Genomic DNA, 23,335 nt, shown 5'->3' on the forward strand with positions numbered 1-23,335 from the left:
CGGGGGAGGGAGGGAAAGCTCGCAGGTGACCCGTGGCGGGTAAACCGTGGGGGAAATGACATGCCTGGACAGAGCGGATCCTTTTCTTTTAGACGCAAAACCCAAAGGACAGCACAATTGGAGATAAATGGGAGGTTTTAAAAAAGAATTTACATGGTTAAAGCTGCCATCATACCGTTAGGTTGCCGGTCTTTTGGTCGCTGGTCAAATGTACTTAGATATTAAACAGTACTTGGATATTAAACAGTACTTAGATATTAAACAGTACTTAGATATTAAACAGTACTTAGATATTAAACATGACTTAGATATTAAACATTACTTAGATACTAAACATTACTTGGGTATTAAACATTAGTTAGATATTAAACATTACTTGGGTATTAAACAGTACTTGGGTATTAAACTGTACTTAGATATTAAACAGTACTTAGATATTAAACAGTACTTAGATATTAAACAGTACTTAGATGTTAAACAGTTTTTAAATATTAAACAGTACTTAGATATTAAACTCTCTCTCTCTCATGAATATAATTTTGAGAGCTGGTTTCAACAGTAAACTCTCTGTCACCATTTAACCGGCGACCAAACGTCCGAGCACCTCCAAGAGGTTTTTCGTCCCATTCGGAATCCAATTCAGGGTGTCCCCCACCTACTTCCCCTACTTGATTGGGAGCCTTGTGAGGATAAGCAGTACAGAAAATGAGTATGATTTGTGTGTGAGGTTGGGAGGAGGTTAAGGGGCAAGAAACTAGTCCACCCAGAACACAAAATTAGCCAGGACCACCTCTACATTCTCATTTCACTGAACTGTGGCGGCGTAATGTGTGTGCTGAGTTCTTCGCTCTATTTGACGGGTCCTCAGCACAAGTGTGTCTGCTGTTGACATTCCCCATTTAATATTGTTTGAATTTTTCATCGAGATCCCAAGCCCTGTTACAAGAACTCTTTGTTTTCGGCTCTGTTTGTACATTCTTTGTGTTCCTGTTTGCGCAGCCATTAGCACCTTATTCGCCGAGAAACGTCATAAAGTAACGACGACCTTAAATGGTGACGAGTTTTATACTTTTTCATGTTTTTTTTTTACCTTTTTTTTAAAAAAATATTGTCCATGGCGGAGGTCTAATGGCAGGAATTTTAATCTTTTGACCGGACATCCAGCTGCAGACGTTCCCCTCGGTGACCATTGTGCAAGCGACCTCGACGTGGGCTTGAATGCGGGTCACAGCAGGTTAGCCTTAAAGCTGGGTGAAAGGGGGGGTTTTGTGCAGGCCCTGAAAGAAGTACGCAAGCATTGAAAGCCGACCGGGCCCTCCTGTCAGTGTGTCGCCATTAAAAACAGCTGGGTCGGGCGGGCTCCTGGCAGACATGAGCCACATGAAAGTTGGTTCTTTCTTTGTGTGACTATCTTGTCGCAACTCCCCCTTTACTGCTGTGCTTTGTCGCTGGCTTTGTCTTCGCGACATCGCCGAGGCAAAGTCAGCCTCATAAAAGGAGTTCATTTTGGATTCACTGGCGTCCGATGAACACTGGGAATGTTAGGTTTTGGGCCTTTAGCCATAAATTGATGGAATTTTGCTGGGGGATGTCAGGCGGGTTCAAAAAAAGATTCTTTAGCGAACATTTTCTACCCATTTTTATAATTATGACATGTAAGGAAACGGCCTCATTATCAGTATTGCGACTAATTGTTCATAGATATTTCTTCTATTTTTAAGTTTTTGGATTAGGGATTTATCCGATATGGATCATTTTTAGATGTTTTTTAAAATGTTTTTGTGGACATTTTTAAGTATTTTCTTTAAGAGTTGAGGGCAAGTGACGTCCATTCATTTTAACTGAGAAGACTGGCAGCAATTTTTCAATTGTAGTGATTGCTATTTACATTTTTTATGTGTATTTATGTTTACATTTTTTAAACAAACCCTGCAAAAAACAAGACAATGTCCATTTACTGCAAAAACATCAACAAATCACAGCTAAAATAACTTTACTCGCAACATTACTTTGTTTAGGTACAATTCATTGTTTAAATAACTATTTTGCAACCTTATTTTGGTTCTACACACCTGAAAATTTGTGATCGGGATATCCCTACTTAGTATTTCTTACTACCATGGTTTGGGTTGGTCAAACAATGCATTGGGCGCGTGAAAGTGTTTGCATTTTGCTCTCACTTATGACACATTAGCCCTTTCATTGAGTCCACAGGTAAAAGTAAACAAGGGCTTGCCACCCATGGAGGTGCTGTCTGTCAATGGCCACAGTCAGTCACATCGGCATTATCCCCAGCGCTTGATTGGAGGAGGAAGGGCTCCTCTTCACTTCCCCTTTCTTTTACTAGACACGTTAGTCATTTTCTGCCTGACTTTTATCATTGTTCCCTCTTTACTATGCTCTTCTTTCACTCTTTTGTGATAGCGAAGGATTCTGTGGCCCGCCCCTACCAATCAAAAAGAAGAGGGACAACCCCAGAGTTTTATGAACATGTACTCACATGCACTTAGCAATCAAAATAAAACAAGTAGAAAGAAGTTGAGGAAACTTAACTTCTGCTTAGAATTGGATTAAGTAGTGGGAGAGACAAAAAAAAAAGGTTTTCTAGAGAAAGTTTTTGGATATGGGTTAATATTTTACAGAAAACGTTGGGATTTTCGCCTAGTTCATATTATAAATAGTACAAATATATTGTTATTTTGAAATACAGATTGTCACTTTTATTTCAGAGTAAACATCCATTCCATTAAAAAAATATTCTGGATAGTCTGATCACTCTTAATTTTTTTAACTATAAAATTGCATATTGGCAATTGTTTATGAGACAATATATAAATATATCAAGCTTATAGAGAGAAGTCATCCACTTTAAAATGTATTATTAAATAGAAAATGAACTATGAAGTCAATCTTAAATGAACCATGGTAACAGCAAGTTTATGAATGACTAAAAATATTAATTAACAAACAGAGAACATGATATAGCCTGGTTTTCTGGCTCACAAAAAAAATACATGCACGCATCCGTACAAACGCGCACATACACACCCCCACCTCAGCTCTTTTGTTCTATCTCTCTGTCTGCTTTGGCTGCTGCTGTTGTGTTGCTGATAGATGGGATTGTCTGGTTTTATTAATATGACAGGTGAGCCTGCCCAGCTGCTACCTGAGCATAGTATGTGTGTGCATGTACATGTCAGAGCCAAAAAGAAGCAGCTGCCTCATACACGCAACACACACATGCACAGAGGGAAGCCAACCAACCACACAGAAATCATGTTTTTGTTATGTTTTTTAGATGGAACTCCCATTGAATAATTATTACCAGTATAACTCATAATTTTGCGCCCAAAAATTACAACTCATACTATAGTGCGGCTTATATATACATATATATGTTCCCCTTTCATATTTCATTATTTGGCTGGTGTGACTTGTACTCAGGTGTAGCTTATAGTCTGAAAAATACTGTATGTCAGTACTTCTTATAAAATAAATTTTACTTTTAAGTTCCCCTTATAACCTGTAGCCTAAAATCATAGATTGATAGCAATTTGCTTTTTAAATTTAAAGTACATTGAGCATAATGATTCCACGTTTGATATAATATAAAAAACTCCCTGTAATATATATATTCATATACATACATATATATACATATATATACATACATATATACATATACATATATACATACATGTATATACATACATGTATATACATACATGTATATACATACATATACATATATATATACATATATATACATACACATATATATACATATACATTTACCTTTCATTGTTCATTCTTTGTCTAATGCAACTCATCCTGATAAAACATATAGTCCCTCTCCTTCTACATTCTCTGTTTACCTCCTGAACTGCAAATGACCAATATAATATTCTCGTCTCATGTGACAAGGCCCATCCTCTTTTTTTTATGTTTTGACTCATATGCTGAGGTTCAATAGCTCATATTGACTTAAGCCAGTGAACAGACAGCAGGGAGATGCTCCGTCCGTATTCATAAAAGCGCTTGGCAGGGAGGCAATCTGCTGTATTGACGAGGATATGTGCGTATAGCTCCAAGCTAGATTTTGGCCTACGCGTCTTTCATTGACTGCATCTCGCCCGTGACGGCGGCCATGGCCCAGAGGTCTTCCACCTGGGTCGCACCATTACCTGAGTGCACCACCTTTGTCTCACAGTTCTGGGGGGGGGGGGGGGGGGGGAGATGAATGTACGCCCACTAAGTGGTCCAAGCCAGAAGGCGTCAGGAAGGGAGTTATTGACTTGGAGTTTGATTTATTTCATAAAGGGACAATACATAATAAATGAACATATTTATGCAAATATGTAAGATTATACCCAAGGGCTTATTAACATCTTTAGTCCCTTGTGTAGGTTGAAGATAAAATCAATAATTTCCTTTTTATTCTTTGGCTAGTGCGACTTATAGTCCAGATATATGTAGTATGGATTTTTGCAATGATAATTTTGTTGTTTGTAGTCCTTAACTTTTTCACTACCATGGACAGTTACAGACATAAAATAGTTTGAATTGTTGTTATCGTGTTTTTAATCCCATAATGATGATAGTGAGATTTTGGCGTTGTTTACCTGACTGTCAATCAAAGTGGATCGGACAACTATCCTGTCAGTGCGTTAATTCGACAATAAATACATTTTAAAACCCGTTTTTTCTTGAAAAATCTTTGAAAACCAGGTCATCACCTTTATTTCCGATCACACAATTGAAACCATCACATCTTTCCACTTTACACAGTCTTAATTAGCAGTATGAGTCACGTACCACATCCTCATGACGTCAAAGTACTACTACAATAAATCAATTCCTCTTTGATTCTACCTATTCATTATCATAGTTCTTTTGCTCAATAGATATTTTAATCCAATTCCAACTGAGTGACTATTGCTTTTAGTTCATTCTCCTCTTTTTTTCTGTAATTGGCTTTGAGACGTTAATACGTACCTTTTAAAGAAACGGCCTGTCAAGGTAGGAGACAAGGAATGTTTTATTAGCACTCTCGGAGGAGTCGACAGACTGGCTGGCTGATGGGCGGATATAGCTCCGCCCCATTCGGTTAACAAAGTGTAGGGACAGGTTCGTTCGTCCTCGCGGTGACCCGTGACCGCAACGATTGGCTCATGGATGATATATTCGCTCTAGTGATACCATTTTAGTTAGAAAAGAAGGGAACTTTGAAGCTAAACTATGGAAATGAATGGGATGGCTAACAGTAAATATAGGTATCATCTTGTATTAGACTGATAAGATCTTGAGTCATTTTTTTTCTACTTCCGTCTGTTCATTGAGGATTAAGCAATAACCTCAAATCTAAATTAGAATGCAGTGTGTTTTGATAACATTTAAGAAATGTCATACTTCATTTTGTATATTTTAGACCCGGGGTCGGAACTTTTTTGACGAAGAGAGCCATAAAAAATTCATATTTTCAAACATTATTCCTTGAGAGCCATACTCAGAATTTAAAAGTAAAAATACATTAAAATATGAGCATTTATTATTCATTTCACCACTCTGAAAGTAAAAAAAAGTCTGATTATTTTGAAAACATCATTTCACTGTTGCTAATCAATAAGTATCAATGAGAGAATGCATGCAGAAGAGTCTAATGAAGAAAAAATATGATTTTAAAAAGGCAGAGAGCCATATACATCCATCAAAAGAGCCACATATGGCTCCCTAACCATAGGTTCCCTACCCATACCTTAGACATTGCAAGCATCTTCATTATTTTCTTGTAGGGATATCCCAATCGCCCATTTTTCTGTTTTTTTTTTTTTTTTAGAATATGCTGATAAGAAGGAGGAAAAACAAGTTAATCCAAAAATCATAAGGTCTTCTACCGTCTATCTGGAAAAAGCAGGTAGCCAACACCATCATCCACTCACTATAGAACAGAATATTGCTTCTACTTGTGTGAAAAGACGAGTACTTGACGCTGTGTATTGCTGCTTAACGCACACTTTGCTCTTTTCCAATTTCCCCATTGTGGCCATTCCCTTGAGAAGAGTCTTTTCAACATCCAATCCACCTTTCATGTCTTCCCCCATTAATGAAAACCTTTTCTTGGATTGGTCTGAGGCCAGTTTGGCTGCACAATCAAGCTTGTAAAGAAGTAGTGCTGTCTTAAATCCCTCTCCAGAATTGGGCCATTTTTACTGCCACTGATTGACCTTAAAATATTGAAACTTCATTTTAATACTCAAATGCAGTACTAGCCTTCCTCTAAACACTTTAAAAATTATAAAGGTATAACTCTTTTGTATACAGTTGAAAAGATAGACAAAAACAAGTGTAGAAATGTATTTATTAAAAGGAATAAGACTTGGAATGACATTTAAAAGAGGAAAACTGTTGGTAGCTGAGTAAACGTACATACACAAGGCCTGCCAATATATTTAAGAAGTAGAGTTGTACCACAGTATTCATTTTACTCACTTTTTTTAATGTATTTTTTAAAAACTGACGCCCAATATCTTATTATACATTAGTCTCCCTTGGCTTTACAACTTCATTTCCGACCAAATGTTTGCCCGAGTACATTTTTATCATCTTTTCCAGACAATAAATACTTTATGGGCTCAGGTAATTGCTGACCGTGAAATTAAAAACCCAACAATACACGTTACAGTGTGATTTTAAAAAGCCCCTTGTCGAAAAATTGAAATTGAAAAGGTCTTTTATTTTCTTTTTATCAATGTAGGGGATTTTTTTTTCCCTTTGGGAGGCGGGTTCGGGCCAATGAGAGGTGAGCTTTTGTTCCCGTTATCATACATTGTTCATTGGTCTCCGGCCCGGAAAGCCGTGTTAAGATAACGGCGCCCTATCATCAGATTGTCTTATCAAAGTAAAGAGCGACACAGGAGCTCAGTCAGTGTGAACAATCAAGTCAGGATGGATGAAAAGGTTAATTGCGCCCAGTTCAACTCCGAGTACGGCTAATATACTCTGTTCTCCTTGGCCTGCCTATTAGACACATGATTTTTACCAGGACTCATGTTAAAAAACAACATTTTTTCAATATCAAAACATATATTATCATCCATTTCTTCTTTTATTTGCACAACTTGATCACTTGCAAGCATTTTGACAACCATGTCCGCCATTGTTGTTTTGATCTCGTGGGTACAAAGATATCGTTAGAACCCAAAATCTCCTTGTTTTGATCTCGTCAATCTCACAATCTCGTTTTCCTGTGTTATTTCTTATCAGTATATCAAAATAAAACAAAATCCTCTCTAAAACATGGTAAAAAAAACTGTAACATCACGACTAGGCAGAAACTAAAAAAGCAAAAACGAATTTTTTCAGAGACGTGATACTTTTTTTGCTCACCAATATGAGCACTTTATATTAATATATTCATAATAGTGAGACGTGACTACAACGGTGTGTTAACACATGTTTTGTTGCGGTCAATTCAAGTGCATGAGCGTGTGAGCCCTTACTTGGGGGTCAGCGGAATTGCCCCACTTGAACTAAAAGACATTTAGTTTAGTTTGGAAAGCGAAAACTCCAACGCCATTAATTTGTTTGCTCTTCCACTAGTCATGACTGCCGCAAATGCCATCACCTCAAAGAAGCGTTTGGCCGTCCTGGCTTTTTATTTGTTTGTTTCTTGGGGCTGGTAAGGGGGGGTTTGGATTTAGAAGTTTCGTCGGACTGGCTAGGCAGGGGGGCTCTCGGGGACTCTCCGCTAGGAAGCCGTCTAGGCCCGGCAAACAAGTTAGCCAGCGACAGGGGGCGGGGTAGGGTGGAATGGATTTACCCGGGCATAGCTGCTCTTGTTTGTGGTTGTCCCTGACAGCATCGCCAACGCCGCTCCAAAGCACCTGTGTTTGCTCACTAGCTTTCCCCAATCTGCTCGAAAAACGCTGCGAGCGTGTCACATGGCGGCCAGATAGCCTGGGCACCATGGGAATACAAAAGCCGGAGCTTTTAGAACAGTTAATCATTAATGAAGGCCTCTCTTTTGTTCACGTTGAGCTCCGTGCTGACAGAGGCTTTGATATTACATATGGTAGACGGCTCGTGCGTAGATACCGACCGGCGAGGCCACCGGGATCGGTCGCAGGAACTTTGGTGGCGGGGATTGGAAGCCAAAAGTCGTGTGTGGAGGACATGGAGGGGAACTTTGTTTGTTTTCTTGGATGTGGTATTCAATGTTATTTTCCTGTAAATGGAAGCAAAATGGGATTATTGACTTTAAAAATTTGACAGATGGGCGGGGTCAGCTAAAGATATGATACAAATAAAAAAGTGCATCCGTTAACAGTACATGTGAAACATAAACAGGTAAAAAAAAGGACTAAAGTATTAACATATTCATCCATTCATCAAGAACTAAAAAGAACAAATATAGCGTATTCATTTTTTTATGAATATCTGAGAATCAAGAGAGTGATTTCCAGCTAAAAGACTTGAGAAAAACATTTTAGCTGATAATGTCTCTAGGTTTTATACATAATTGGCGTTCACATAGGCTAAAATTAAAATAAAAAACTAACAGTACTATTAAAGATGACTTTTTTGCAAAATTAAACAATGAGCAGGCACATGTAGTAATTTTGTAGATGCGAGTATAATATATTATATCTACAATGTTTAACATTTTAAGTCCTGCATATGCCAGAGGCAATGATTGAAGTAATAAACAGTCAAGTCATTTTTCCTATAATTTCACATGCCAGAAACTCAGTTTGCTCTCCATTTTGTTCTGTCAATGAAGCAGAGTTTAATTTCACGCTCATTTCCTGGAACTCCAGAAGAGACAGAACTGGAACAAAAGTTATAATTTACTTTCCAGGCGACAAAATTTATCTCCAGGTGAGACTTACATTGATTGACACAGCCACATTCTCCGAAAGCCGAGATAAAGAGTTTAAATGCTCTTATCTTCTCACCGCAAAATTCCATAGGGTCTTTATTTGAAGTATATCTTACATTATATTCCCAAAAGTCCCAAGTTTTACAAAAGCCATAGAAAATTGTACCATATTCTTCATAGTTTGCCTGCGACTTATATATCGTTTTCTACTCTTAATATATTGTGTTCTTTTAGGTTATACACATCCAAAGAACAGTTACTATGTTACAATTAGTGGAGCCTATGTTTCTATTACTTTAAAATACTATGTTTGATCAATTTAAATATGCAAATAACTCTAAAACTAAAACTCCAGTGTATATTTTTTTGATTGTTAGGCAAGTACGACTTTAAAATATTCAGCAGATATTTTAAAGTGGAAATGAGGTCGCTAAAAAATCCATTTAACGCAAGATGCTTGCTGAGCTAATAATTAACTTTCAGTGATACTACCTGCCCAACTCTCACATGCCAAAGCCAAATGGAGAGCTTGTTTCAGAGAATGAAGTCAGCACAAGACAAACAAAATAGTTATCAATTTTTAAACATTAAAGTTTAGGAGCATCAATCAGATGGAGAATAAAGTATACCATGTAACATTGCCATTTCGTTCAATGTTTTAGTCATTCTAGAAATATTATTTTTAACCAGACTGACTCAATAGAGTACCTAGACCACATTTGTGTCAAAGTGGTGGCCCGAGGGCCAAATCTGGCCCGCCGCATCATTTTTTATGGCCCGGTAAAGTAAATCATGAGTGCCGACTTTCTGTTTTAGGATCAAATTCAAATGAAGAGCATAGATGTATATTAAATTTCCTTATTTCCCCTCCTTTCAAATCAATAATTGTAATTTTGTAATCATTTTTTTTGTTTTTAGTTCAAAAATCATTTTGCAAAATCTAAAAATATATAAAAAAGCTAACATAAACATTGTTTTAATCCATAAAAAACTGTATATTCTTTTAATTCAGTTCTTTTAACCCATTTATTTAAAAAAAATCTAAATATTATATCTAAAATGGTCCGCGAACCAACCCGAGTCTGTCACCCCTGACCTAGCCCAAAGTCACCATTTAGCAGTATTTTGGCAACCATCTAAAAATGTCGGATCCCCTTTGGCACAAACCATAAATCTGTTGTTCGCTTATACATGGCTGAACTCCACCGCCAAGTATTTATTTGCTAACCCTGGTCACCGACGATAACGTCCCGTTAGCGTGACCCGACTGTAACTCTTGGTAACATGTTTCCAACAACACACGTGTAGTGGGCGTCTCTCACAATGCGAGCAAAAACAGAGAACAAAAGCAAGGTGATCATAAATCCTACCGCCGGCTATGAGGAAATAAATTAGTTGGAGGCCAGTCAAAGGATGGGGTTAACAAGTGTACGCTTAACAGTTCCTGTTTCAGGAGGGAAGGTACATGTGTGATGGATGGCTCGGCAAACATAGTTGACATACCTGGCCAATGCCACGGGCCGGTCACAACCCACCAGTGAGAGGGACATTGTTTCGGGCCTGGGAGCGTGTTTGCGGTGGCGGGTGTGCTCTTCTTCCCCGCGGATTCCCCACCGGGCTCCCTCTGTTGCGGATCATTTCAGTCAGCGGAGTCCTGTTTGATAGAGAAACAGGCTCCGGATAAATTCCACCCTCCTTTTTTGACTTCGATCTGTCCTCAGGGAGCCCCAGTCTTCAATACTGTGGTGTACCTCGACTTATGAAATGTATTGGGTTCAGAACTTGGATTTTTCATAAATAGAGTAGTATTTTCTATGTAAATTATTTAATTATTTCCATGTTTCTCCAAAAAATGATAAATTAAACCCTTTAAAATGATTATAGGGCCTCTATTTTGTATTAAAGATGTGAGAAACATAAGAATGAAATGATAAAAAAATGATTTAAGAATGTAAAAAGAGTTAGAGTGCAAAAATATTTGTTTAATAAGGAAGCTAACATTAGGAAACAGACAAAGTACATGAACACTGATGTAAACAACTTCAAATTATTAAGCATTTCATAGCTGTATTTTTCAAAAATAACAAACTCCACTAATATATCCTGCAATATCTAAAACAGCCAATGAGAGGCCTCCAAAGTGTAGAGAGTTTGTCAAGCAGGATGCAATGATCCTGCGACAATTTAAAAATAAAATAAGACCGGAATTCTGTTGACATTTTAGTGTATTTCGTAATGTGGATTTAGTTTGACTTTATTTAAACAGTAATTTGCATATCCAACAGTTTGAAAATCTTCTTAGTAAGTAGAAGTACCACCTTACTCAAATAGTCTGGGCGTGGTAGGGAATTAAACTCCCAAATCCTGAAACGGTCTTCCCAGTTTGTAGGAAATATTTTTTTAAAGACTTGAAATTAGCTTATGAATTTCTATCTCACATATTTATGTATGAGTGTGTGTATAGGGTGCCGTTCTTTATGGAAGACGCAGGTCAGCATGCGCTGCTTTATTGGGAACACCCAGGAATGTTGGGTTAACTCGCCTGTCACATTCAAGCATGTGTGTCAAAGGTGTTTACAGGGTGTTGACATTCACACATTGGCACTGTGAGCCACAAGCAGCCATGTCTGACTGAGCTGGAAGAATGGGAAATACAAATTATCGCTCTCAAAATATTTGCTCGTCAATTGCTTTGGCGCTAAAATTTCGGCTTTTATTAGTAGGAGATGCTTTATAAGTCAATAATTGCTACTATTAACACATTCTGCCATATTATATTTTTATATTTAAAATGCTCGATGAAGCTGTTTGCTAATCAATAGTTTTTCAACTTTTTTCCACTTATATATTTCATCTATATTTTATTTAGTATACAGTTAAAGGCTGTATTTTAAGACCTAAATTATGAGATTTTTTAAATGATTTTTATTTAGTAGTATATGGTTATATTAGGGGAATTTATTTGTTTAAATATATGTTGTTCATATTTACCATCAATATTTAATGAAAAACATTGTTTTATGCTATAGTTAAATCAAGCATATTTATATATATATATATATATATATATATATATATATATATATAATGTTATACATTTACAACATGTTTCTTATTTAAGAAATCATTTAATTTGTATTGCATGTTTGCAAATTTGTTGCAAATTAATGATATATTTTGTCTAATTCATTTTCAATTACTTAACAAATAATAGTATTAGCTTCATAATTATTTGGAAATGTCATAATAACAGTATACAACTATATTGGAAAAATAAAGCATATTGTTAATTAATAAATACAACCCTATCTAAAACCAAAATATAAACAACAAAAAATCAAATACTGTATTGAACATAGGCTGCAAATATTGACTAATTTCCAAGTAGTGTTTAAAGAGGATTCCTTCAAGAAAAACATGAATAATGAGCCAATAGTAAAATCTAAATATTCTAAGCGGCGTTCAATAATAGGACCATTTTTAAAAATAAATTAAGACAATAATTAGATTAGCCGATAATTGTGCCGTCAGTCGTATTTGCATAAAAGATAAATACCAATATTCTACTTTTCCTGAACCATAGCAAATGTTATTATGGACGCTTGTATCTTTTTTTTACCAAAAATTTAGGCTATAATTCGAACCCCATTTAGCTTTATGTCCACAAGGAGAATCTGGCCACCCACATAGAAGCCGATCGCTGACCCGCGGGTGACGAAGCCCATGTTAAGGTGTTTTTGTACACACAAAGGTTTTAGGTCACGTCACGAAAGCGTGCTCCTCTAAGGGCAGGTAGCCTCGGGGCTGCTGTCATTAGAATTGGAGGAGCCTTGGAAGCTTGCCTTCCACTTCTACCTGCTCGGCCGTAAAATTGGAAAATTACCACGCTTAAACAGCCGCGTACACTCCATTTCTAAATGATACGGCCATGTTGAAATGTCTCGAACGGAGCGTGACGTTGAGAGGGCCAAACTGCCAAGATTTCTGCTCTTAAACCCACAAAAAACAACAAAAACAGCCATTTATCCTGCCATATATTAAAACTAAACCTAAACATTAATTCCTCCACTAAAATGCAAATTCTTTTTACCCCCCCCTAGTCCTTTTTAAATGTTTTTTTTTGTTCTTTCCCTTCAAACCAAGCTTGCTTTGAAATGTCATCTGACGGATTACGATCTTTTTTTTGTGGTGCCGCATGTGACTTTAAATTCACTGATGTCATTTTGGTGGTCTTCCTTGTGTGTTTTCCTCACAACGTCATAGTGTTGTGGTGGTACAAAAAAAAAAAAAGAAAAATCATCCCTAGTCTGACCACCCAGGGGGTCCTTGACATCACAACCTTTACAAAGGGGGATGGGCTTGTGTGTGTATTTGTATTTAGGCGAGTGTCTGCTCACATGCATGAATATGCTCCTTCATCTCATGCGTATCGATTCTTCGTCCTTAGCCCGCCACACGCTTTCTTTCTTTCTTTCGTGTTTGTTTGTTGCCAGCTTGGAAACATTTCTTTTCGTTTGGTTGTTTTTATTCTCAAGGGACATCCACTCCCTAAAGGGAAAATTTCTAAGTGGGAACTTTGATGATAGAATTTGTGATACAGGACTTAATGGTCATCTCAATATTCGTTAGTGTTGGAGTAATTCTGTAATAGTATTATATGAATGGAGGCTTTTTTTTAAAATTTGCAATGGAGTTGTTTTTGAGTTCCGACCTTAATTGTAATTATTGAATATCTGATATGCAGATTGATTAATTAATCAATAACATTGTCATTGTTTAAATGTATGGCCTTAAATGGGCAGGATTTTTATTTGTGATAAGGACGATGTCAGAATGAATTCTTTTTTACAAGATAATCATCAGATATGCCATATTAATTGAAGATATATAATTAATAGACATTTCCCTGTATTGTTTTATAATTATATTCAAGAATAATTATTGATGAACTTAACAATTTGTGAGGAAAATCATTCTATAGTCCATTAACTCAAATGTGTCGTCAGTAGATGTCCAATCCATTTAAAGTAGGAATAAACATTTGTTTATTCTCTGCCATCTCCCCCACTTCATATGGATTGGACGTTAATGGCAACCAACAAGTTCACTTTTGGGCAATTCCTGTTGTTTTTAAAGGATTGGTGCTTCATTTTCCATCTAATTTTGGGCCACTTTTTGTTGTTTTAGGGTGTTCTTGGGTCACTTATTTGTTTTGGGTTATTTCTCAGATAGGAATGTCCCCTAAATGAATAGCCAGTGACTCCAAATCATCTTTCCATGTCCCCTATGGACATTTTTCAAGTAATCTGTTGGGTCTTTTCAATATATTTTTATTTTACCCAAGCTACCCATTCTTTAGAATTTTAGATATATGGTCACACCCCTAGACAACATTAGATGGCAGAAGCCACTCAGTCTTGGTGTATCCAAACAAAATGAAACAAAAGAGCACAATATGGATCCTTACCCTGCCCAGTTGTTTGCTAACTCTTCTCTCGGGTCGTTTAATGAGAGCGTCTCTTAAGAGCCCTTGGAGCCTTTCGCCCTTAAGGCCGTAAAAAAACGTCCACACGTCTTTTCAAGCTAACATTTTCTAACCAAGGCCTTTATTTTGGGTAATCGGCCCCTCGTTTTAAAAAGAAATAAGGAGCGACCTCTTTTACATGGCATTTCAAGAGCCCCAAAACGGGAAGGTGAAGTGATAACCCGACAGATTAAACGCCGACTGTGATCGTACACGATACGTTTAGCGGGAATTAAAAGTATGAAGCAGCTGGTTTCTTATCTGGCCCACAGCGAGAAGAAGTCAGGCAACAAAGGGAGGCCTAAGACTAAGAGGCTTGATGCATGGGAAAGCCATGGGCCGGCCATTGTGGCTGCCCTTCTGCTAAGCAAATAGTCCAAACTGTTCATTCCCCATCTCCCATTCTCTGGCGGTACATTGTTTGTGTCCTTGCATTTCATTCTGACTGGGGAAGATTGCTCTCAGGCCCAGTGAGCAAACAGTCCAGAAAAGAGCCGGCTATCTCCTGCCGTTCCCAGGAGAACTAGCATTTTTATTTCAGCTCTAGCCTGTCAAAGGATTGGAGAGTTTATGTCAGGATCCTGAATTAATTGCTTTAAGCTTCGAAAGTCGCCGTTTTTATCACCAAATGTTCCCTAAAAATGTTTCCTCGCAAATTATACGCCTTATGATCCGTCTCCAGGTCACTCCTGTCGAGATTTGGACGCAAAAAGGACAAAGTTTTGCTTCCCCCTCCCTTGTCGTTACGTTAGGTACGCCAGCCAAGCTTGGCAATGGATGGGGTAAGCTTACAGATGCCTCAATAAACCGTAGCTGTTCCGACATTTGGCGGAGCAGGTTTTTTAGGGCTCCAAAATGGCCCCTGGAATTGCCAAACAGTCTTCTGAAGCGTCTGTCGCGCTCAACGACCGACTTAATAACGTGTACATAGTATACGTTACACAGTAGGCTGATAAGAATCGAAGCTGTTTTTTTTTGGACCAATGTAGACTATTAAAATATGTCTTAAATGCAGGTGGAATTGTGTGCAGTTGCAAAACATCATTTTGTTGGCAAGGGTATAGATGTCGGATGTCATTCTCTGTTGGCTCTTACGGGAAGAGGCCAAAACTAACAAAGGAGGAATGCCCGGTAGTTCCAGCCCGGTAGTGCCACACATCCCAAAACGGAATCCCCAGACACCATCTGGAAATTGCTTAATTGCGTTAAATTTGTATTATGGTATGGTATGGAATTCTACATCTCACCCCTTGAAACCACAAATAATCCTCAAACTAAATGGGAAACTGAAACGTAATTTCTGACCAAATTTTGAGTAGATAAAAAAATAAGTGGGAAAAAATACTTTTTTTTAAATACATCAGTATCAAGTAAGTGGAAAAAAATACTTTTTAGAATACATCAGTAGCACTTAGAAAATGCGCTTTTTCTCTTATCAACTTCCAGGTCCAAATTTTAATGAAATTAAATTATTACAATATTATTTCTTTCATTGCTCTATCTAGTACTAGTAAGAACTTCTATTTTAATCCATATTTTTCAAATAGGAATTATCATTTGTGGACCAAACATGAAATCCCATCCTAAACAATAACAGTATTCCAAAAAAATGAGTTGACCAAATGTATCCCCTTTTTAAATCTAAATTCATCATATAATTAGCCTTCATTGAATCCCAAACTCTACCTCAAGGAACCCCTTGATTAATATAATCTATAAAAACCTTTCCCACCCCTATAATTTGATAAAACACACCACTTATCTACAAAATGATTCATTTTCTAATACACAGCCTATCATTAATAAATCTACACCAAAACCAAAAACAGTAAAGTCCAAGTTTCTTCAATTTCACCACCACCACCAAATTTCCTCGATTCACCCTAAACACAACCTCGCCATATCCGCCAAAGACGCACACCTTTCCCGATCTTTCCATCAACCACTTCAGGCTAAGAGTATCCAGCCTCTCGCCATTAAATCTGGCAGTTGACTCCTTTAATCTGAGAGGATATTAAGTGACAAACGCGGCGATGTTTCTGTCAGCATCAAGCAGGCGAGGGTTAATGGTGTGTATCAGGGGACTACTCTACGCTGAGGAGAACATATAGGCCTCATCCTTCCTCCTAATCTGCTCAACAGCCTCGTCGACAGCTCCCAGCTTCCCCCCCTCACCCCCACACAACCCGTCCTTCAATTGAGCATCCTTCTTTCCATTATAAATAGCACCGCCATTTATATGGGATTAAATTGGGGATTAATTTGATTCAAGTTCGGGTATGGGAATTCATTAGCGGGCTGACAGTGGCGCTATACATGCTGGGAATTTAATTTCAGTCCCTTGAGGAAAGTGCGATGAGATGGGGGTCTTTTAAAGGGGAGGGGGACGTGGCCCTGCTTTGGATTTGCACACTTGTAAAGTGGTACTTTATTGCTGTTGACTCCTTGTTATTAAACGAGGAGGGTTTTTTGGAGTTCACTGTAAATTCTGTTATGGAGGGGTTACTTTAAATGGAAAAAAACGGATAAATAAATTACGTTAATGTGTTTAGTAACAGTAGGTTCCAGTAAAATTGACTATAATACTTGTGTAAAATGTTAGAGGTAAAAACAAATACTAGAAAACATACTTATAACCCTGAACTTTGTTTGTAAATCTTTCACAATCAACCAAATCCTGCTCATTGTAAAGCAAAGCCTATTTTAAATAATATATGAAATCCTACTCTAATATGAAGTAAATCTTACTTGAAACAGTCAAGGAAATTCCAACTTATGCAGTACACTTGACCTGAAATAATAGTTTAGCTTGAAACTGATGCAATTCAACACATCTGCCATAAAAACAACAACTTCTATTGACTAATAATAGACTTCAAATATACATTGAATCCTTAAAATGTCAGATTTAAATAATGTAAACACCGCTCTTAGCCAAAGTTTAACAACTACTCGTACTACTAGTAGAACTATTTCGTTTTACTGTCCAAAATATAATAATTTACACGTAAACATATCACTTAAAGCTCAAATAACTCACTTTTTCACATTCAAATCTAGGTTAATCAATGTAAATAGACCAACACAGCAATTGGAGTACATTAAAGTCATTTAAATACTTGTTACTGGATTCCAACTACTATTTGTTACTCCAAGGTATAATAAAAAATCATATAAATCTCAAAGAATTATTACCTTTTCACATTCAAGTCTAGATTAATCAATATAAATAGGTAAACACGGCATTTGGGGTAGACTGAAGTACTATTACGGCATGGATTTACTTAAGTAAACTAGGCATTGAGGGGGTCTACGTATTTGGCCTGTGTTCGGTCCGCATTAGTATTTTTCGACAACAAACTGGATGTTGGCCGTCGGTATTCCAACGGGCGCATGACTTGAATGTCATTGATTCTCATGAATGTTGAAATGACATATCACCTCCGCTCTTGACAAGCAGTGCGGTATAAAGCGAAGGCATTAAATTCAAGTCGGGCCTAGATTAGCCAGTCCCCCCGCGCGGCCCCCCGTGCAACATCAATCTGCTATTCACCAAATTGGACAAGTCCCATTGTAAGATAGCCTATCACAGAGCACGCCCGCGTCGGAGAACATACGCGGGACAAAATATTCCGTAGTTTGTTATTCCGAGGACGACGCGAGGGGGCACACGGGCTTGTTTGCCTTCACTGGAAGAGGAGATTGGATTGGGGGTTTAAATGAATCGCCGGCGCGCCGCGTTTATAGCTTTCATTAACTTTTAATGAGTTGGGTGTCCTTCCTGGCCATTGGCTGGCGACACTCGGCTTCGACCGAGGAGGACGCCGAGAGATTTTGTACTTCGTTAAGGGGGCCGTGTTACTTTGGGAAGGGGTTACAACCTGTTTCCTGTTCCCAGAAGCATCAGATATCTATCAGGTTAAATCTTTTTTTAAGCTAAGACCCACTTTTTGCGTTGAAAACAATCAAAACATCTAATTTAAAATGCTGTGGCCCATATTAAGCCTATAAAGTCAGTTTCTGCAATGTGTTATCGACAGAATTCCAATACCAATATTCTTTCAAGAAGCCAAATAACTACAGTTTCATGTCATGTGAGAATAAGCAAGAAAACGACTTTAATTTCACAATACTGGCAATATTATAATATACTATGACTTGTAGTTTTCATCGTATTATAAGATCGAAATCGTCATTTTTCTGTTGGAATATTACAATGTCAGTTCATTTCTTAAGACATGATGATTTGGAAACACTATTTTACAGCATAGCTCATTAAAAAATGCAATATTAATTCCCCCTTAAAACAAGGGTCTCAAACTGACCCATCCCAACCGACTCCACGCCAACATTTCAACCCATTTGGTGTCTTCTAACATAACTATTACCCCTTTTTTCCAAAAACTATCCTCTTCTTCAGTTTAAATGAAAACCTACACCCACTACCACCCTTCCAGGACCCATTCAAGACCCTTGCCTTAAAAAGTTTGACGTCAAACAAGTGCACAAGGCCCCTCAAGGAAAAAACAGCGAAACAACCATCTAAACTGACCCTCATCTGCTATTCTAAATTGTTGTGTACGTATGTATACATGAAAGGGGGCAGAAGTGATTTGCATATTGCAATATTTCACCAGGATAGACACTGAGCATGCATCCATCTATGTTTCCTTCCTCTTTCTGGCTTCTAAAAGCAGGGCAAAGGGAGGCACTCAATAGATTTGCCAGCCTGTGTAGGTCAGTGAGTGTCCCACCAGCTGCTGCATGCTGCATACTCAGTCAATGGGCATTGTTGCCGGAGCTCTCTTGCTCCTTCTTTCAACTCTCTCTCTCTCTCATACACTCACTCTCTCGCACATCCCGTCACCCCGACATGAAGGAGTCCCGCACTGGAATGTCACAGAGTCATGTCAGAGGAGATGCGGACACATCACAGTCAGCAGCCGCATTCTCGCCCTGTCCGTCCGTCCCGCTTCTTTTTTCCCCCCTTCAGTCTGCCCTTTAAACACACACGCACACCTCCGTCTAAACACATCCCCAAGATGACCCTCAGACGTCTGGACTTTCAAAATAAATGCCACAACCTTTGGTTTTGCTGAATTTTAAATGTCCGCACAATCTGGCGTCACCTTCAGGGATGCCAGGAATGGCTTGGATAAATACGGCTTTACTTGTAGGCCTCGTTTTTAGACTGAAATCAAAGGCAAATAACAGGTGGAACTTTAATTTTATTATTATTTTTATTTATTTGTTGTTTTTTTTTTACAAAAATATGACATCCTTCTATTTCCATATTCAAAACGACATCATCAGAATTGACAGATTTCTGTATTATTGGTTTATATAATATTGTTTGAGACAAGAACATTTTCTTATTATAATAACAAACAAACTTTTAATACATGGTTTTCAAATCAATTTGCCAAATAATGTTTTCTTTATTTACTTTATTAAGAAAACGTTTACAATTTTGTGCAAATGTGCTTGCTTGTTCTAGTTCATTTAGAATTGAGAATTACATATAAGGCAACATTACAATACATGATAATAACAATACAAATAATGATGATAATCATAAAAATGATAATAAGGACAATAAATAATGATAATGATGATAATAAGGACAATAATGATAATAAACATAATCACGATAATAAGGACAATAATGATAATAATGATGACAAGAACAATAATGATAATATGATAATAATAATAATGAGAATAATGATAATAGTGATAATAATGACAATAATGACAATAATGACAATATAGAAAATAATGACAATAATGACAATATAGAAAATAATGACAATAATGACAGTATTGATAATAATGATGATAATGATGGTAATGATGATGATGATAACAATGATCATAAATAGGCTTTTATAAAGGTTGTTCGAATTCAGAAAATATACACACTGAATTTTTGTGCTCCATCATCTCATCCAGATTGAAACTTATAGTAGTTTGTTTTTAGTTTGTTTTGTTTAGTTTAGTTTGTTGTTGTTGTTCTTGTGATGCATTTACATAACAAAAATATTCATACCTGGTTTGAGTTTATGCACAATGGATGCACTTTTGGCCAGACTTAGTGGATGATGAGCCTGTTGGCTGCCTGGGACCATTTTTATCTATTTCTTTTACTTTTGGGTGTCTTTAATATAGTGAGGGCCGAAAGTTTGCCTTGCTAAAATATTGGATTAGGAGTATGTCTTTGAAAAGAGGCGTTAAATTGGCCCGTAGTCGATCCCTCCCCTGTAAAAGCCTGAGACAGAATTACAGCTTGTTGGACCGGTGTCCCGCTGTTTCCATGGAGACAGATCTACTTGGGTGTTCCAATTGACGCTTTTGAGACGCAAGGTGGGGCAGACGTCTTGCTCCATATTAAAAACATCCATCCATTCTGTAGTTTTAGTTTTAGATTCATTGCATTTATGCTTCATGCATAAAATTATGCGTAGACAGCTTTCACATTTTCATATTAGGATGCACTGGGATTTGACTCTGACATTCATACAAGTCATTGAAATGCATTGCTTGAATGTCTTTTTATGACGTGTATATGTGGATGTAAAAGTCTATTCTGCAGGAGGCTGGTAAAGTTTAAATTTGCAGGATTTACAGTTATTTATTCCGGTTAAAAATAACAACAACATTAGGAATGTCTGCTTGTTTTAAATAATCAAATCAAATGCAAATGCGTGCATGGGAATTGCAGCTTAATCAGGTTAACGGAGTAAAGGGATCAACAGGCTGGAGGAGTCTTTATTTAGTTGCTATAACAACCGCTCTCTTTTTGATGATTCATTCCTCTTGTGTCAGTCAAGGTATTCTATACTAAAATGTGTTAATGCAAAAACATGTAACTATTGTTATTTTTCTTAAATTATTATTCAAAAGGGCCATTGCCTTCTCCAATATTGCCCACAATTTTCTGCACGAGATTCCAAATCAATGGTTAGATTTTGTTAATATCAATATTAATACTACAATTGTTATTATATACTCTTCTATATATATTGATTTTCAGGACCATCATATCAATTTTGCAAATAAAATTATTAACATTCCTAAAATAAAACAAAACAGTGAACCCATAACAAAAATAGAATAATAGAATCATACTTAAATACTAGTCTTATAATAATTATTATTATTATGCCAACCAGTGTTTGCATTCAATGACAATCAGTCATCAAGTACACAAAATATAAATACATAGTTCCCAAATTTAATTTCAGTTCTTGAACCCTTTATCACTCTATCATAAGATGTCCCCTAAATGAACCTACAAAAATAAAATACTTGCATTGATTTAAATGAATCAAGTGATATTTTATTTTCAATTAAATGTTCGCCATCTGGTAACATAAGCTACAAACGTAAATTCGGTAGGCTTCCCATAAATACGACACAACCTGAACGCATCATCCCGTTTTTCCACAATACATTCGTGCACAAAACGTCCCTTTTTTGTCATTTTTACGCATTAAAAAACAGCAATCCTACCTGCTCAAAAGGCCCTCCGCTTGCAGGAGCCCATTGTAGAAGCTTTGCCTTTCGCCTTCTGCAAAGGGCTCCAGACATCGCGGCATTTATTTGAGCTCAAACTCAGTCACTGTTGACTTTAGCACAAAGCAAAGATTTCACTGCCCCGCTAGTTAAAAAAAATGATTATTTTACAGAGATATCGATCGGTACGCTATAAAAAAAATCAGCTTAGCGTGATATGTCTAAAATGAATTGTGCCAAATTTAATGTCTGTGTAAATTTACAGAGCGACGGCTATTCTGAGTTTACACTGAGAGCAATTTGGTTTGCGTGTGTGTGTATATGCGTGTGTGTATATTCATGTGTGTGTGTGTGTGTGTGTGTGTGTGTACTCTTTCTATATGCGCCTCCACTCCATTGTTTACTGCCTTTGTTTATTCGCAGATCACTCTGTTTAAAGTATGAAGCGTAAAGTGGGGTCTGGAGAATAAAAACACACTTTTAGGCCAGGCGTGCAGGTGTTGTGGGGGTGCTTGGGGGGCTTTTTTTGGAGAAAATGTCTCCTCCAGTCATTTGCCCTTGGAGTTGAGCTCTCATTTTTTTGGTGGGATGACCACTAACCTGTTTTGTATCTTATCTGACAAGATGGGAGGGTCCCGGACACTTTGACAATAGGGAGGTCGGATTGGAGGCAGAGAAGTTCTGTCCCACAAATAGGGGTCTTTTTATGGATGCTATTCTTCGGAGCTACGGGGGGTTGTTTTATGGTCCAAAGGACACTTCATGGAAACTTTATTGCTAGTTTCAATTCTGGGGCCTTAGTTTTTTTTTTTTAGATGGTGAAGTGTGTGTGAAGGCCTGAGATTGTAAAGGAGAACTTATTGTTTCCTTTTTTTTTTAAATATGTCAATATGATTTTGTGGATATTATGAATCGCTTATTTAGAAAGTGGTTGGATAAGTGATTTCTATTAGAGAATAGCTGTAACTTTATATTCAGATAGATGTGAAATGTGCTTTATTAGTATGGTTTCTTCAAAAATAGGATTTTTAAAAAAATGTCTAATATTCATATTGTAAATTGCATGTGTGAAATGAGTAAAGTAAGGTGTTTTTGCGTTTATCTGCAGAAAAGGTTGTCTGATTTTAAAATTTAAATTGCTATTTGTCCCTGAAAGTGCCCCATTTATCACATTTCCAATTATTATCTTGATCAGATAAAATTACACAATTTAGTTTAATGACTGTGTGTGTTAAAGACGTTTAAAATAATATATTTGTAATTGACAGTCTCGCTTTATAGCAAATAATGGAATTATTTCCATTAATGAATAAGATTTAAGATTTTCCTATGTATGTGAAACATAATGATTACTTCTCATTAGATTTTCCCTTAAAACATATAATAATAATATGTAATATTTCCCAGGTCCAAAGAAT

General features: G+C 37.0%; 1 protein-coding gene and 1 long non-coding RNA gene across 2 annotated transcripts in view; one reads left to right on the forward strand and one right to left on the reverse strand.

Moving 5' to 3' along the window:
• The window catches only part of LOC144206826 (uncharacterized), a 58,825-nt gene extending 52,787 nt beyond the window's left edge, over nt 1-6,038 (forward strand). The window contains exon 8 of the transcript XR_013328443.1: nt 5,837-6,038. The gene's annotated coding sequence lies outside the window, so the exon portion shown is untranslated. The remainder of the gene's footprint in view (nt 1-5,836) is intronic.
• Nucleotides 6,039-7,109: 1,071 nt separating this feature from the next.
• LOC144206589 (uncharacterized) lies at nt 7,110-21,989 on the reverse strand. Its single transcript, XR_013328392.1, has 3 exons — nt 21,915-21,989; nt 10,382-10,532; nt 7,110-8,224 (listed from the first exon to the last, which is right to left on the reverse strand). It is a non-coding gene; the product is annotated as an uncharacterized LOC144206589 (long non-coding RNA).
• Nucleotides 21,990-23,335: the final 1,346 nt, after the last annotated feature.

The sequence above is a fragment of the Stigmatopora nigra genome, chromosome 13, assembly GCF_051989575.1.
Source record: "Stigmatopora nigra isolate UIUO_SnigA chromosome 13, RoL_Snig_1.1, whole genome shotgun sequence".
Classification (NCBI taxonomy): domain Eukaryota; kingdom Metazoa; phylum Chordata; class Actinopteri; order Syngnathiformes; family Syngnathidae; genus Stigmatopora; species Stigmatopora nigra.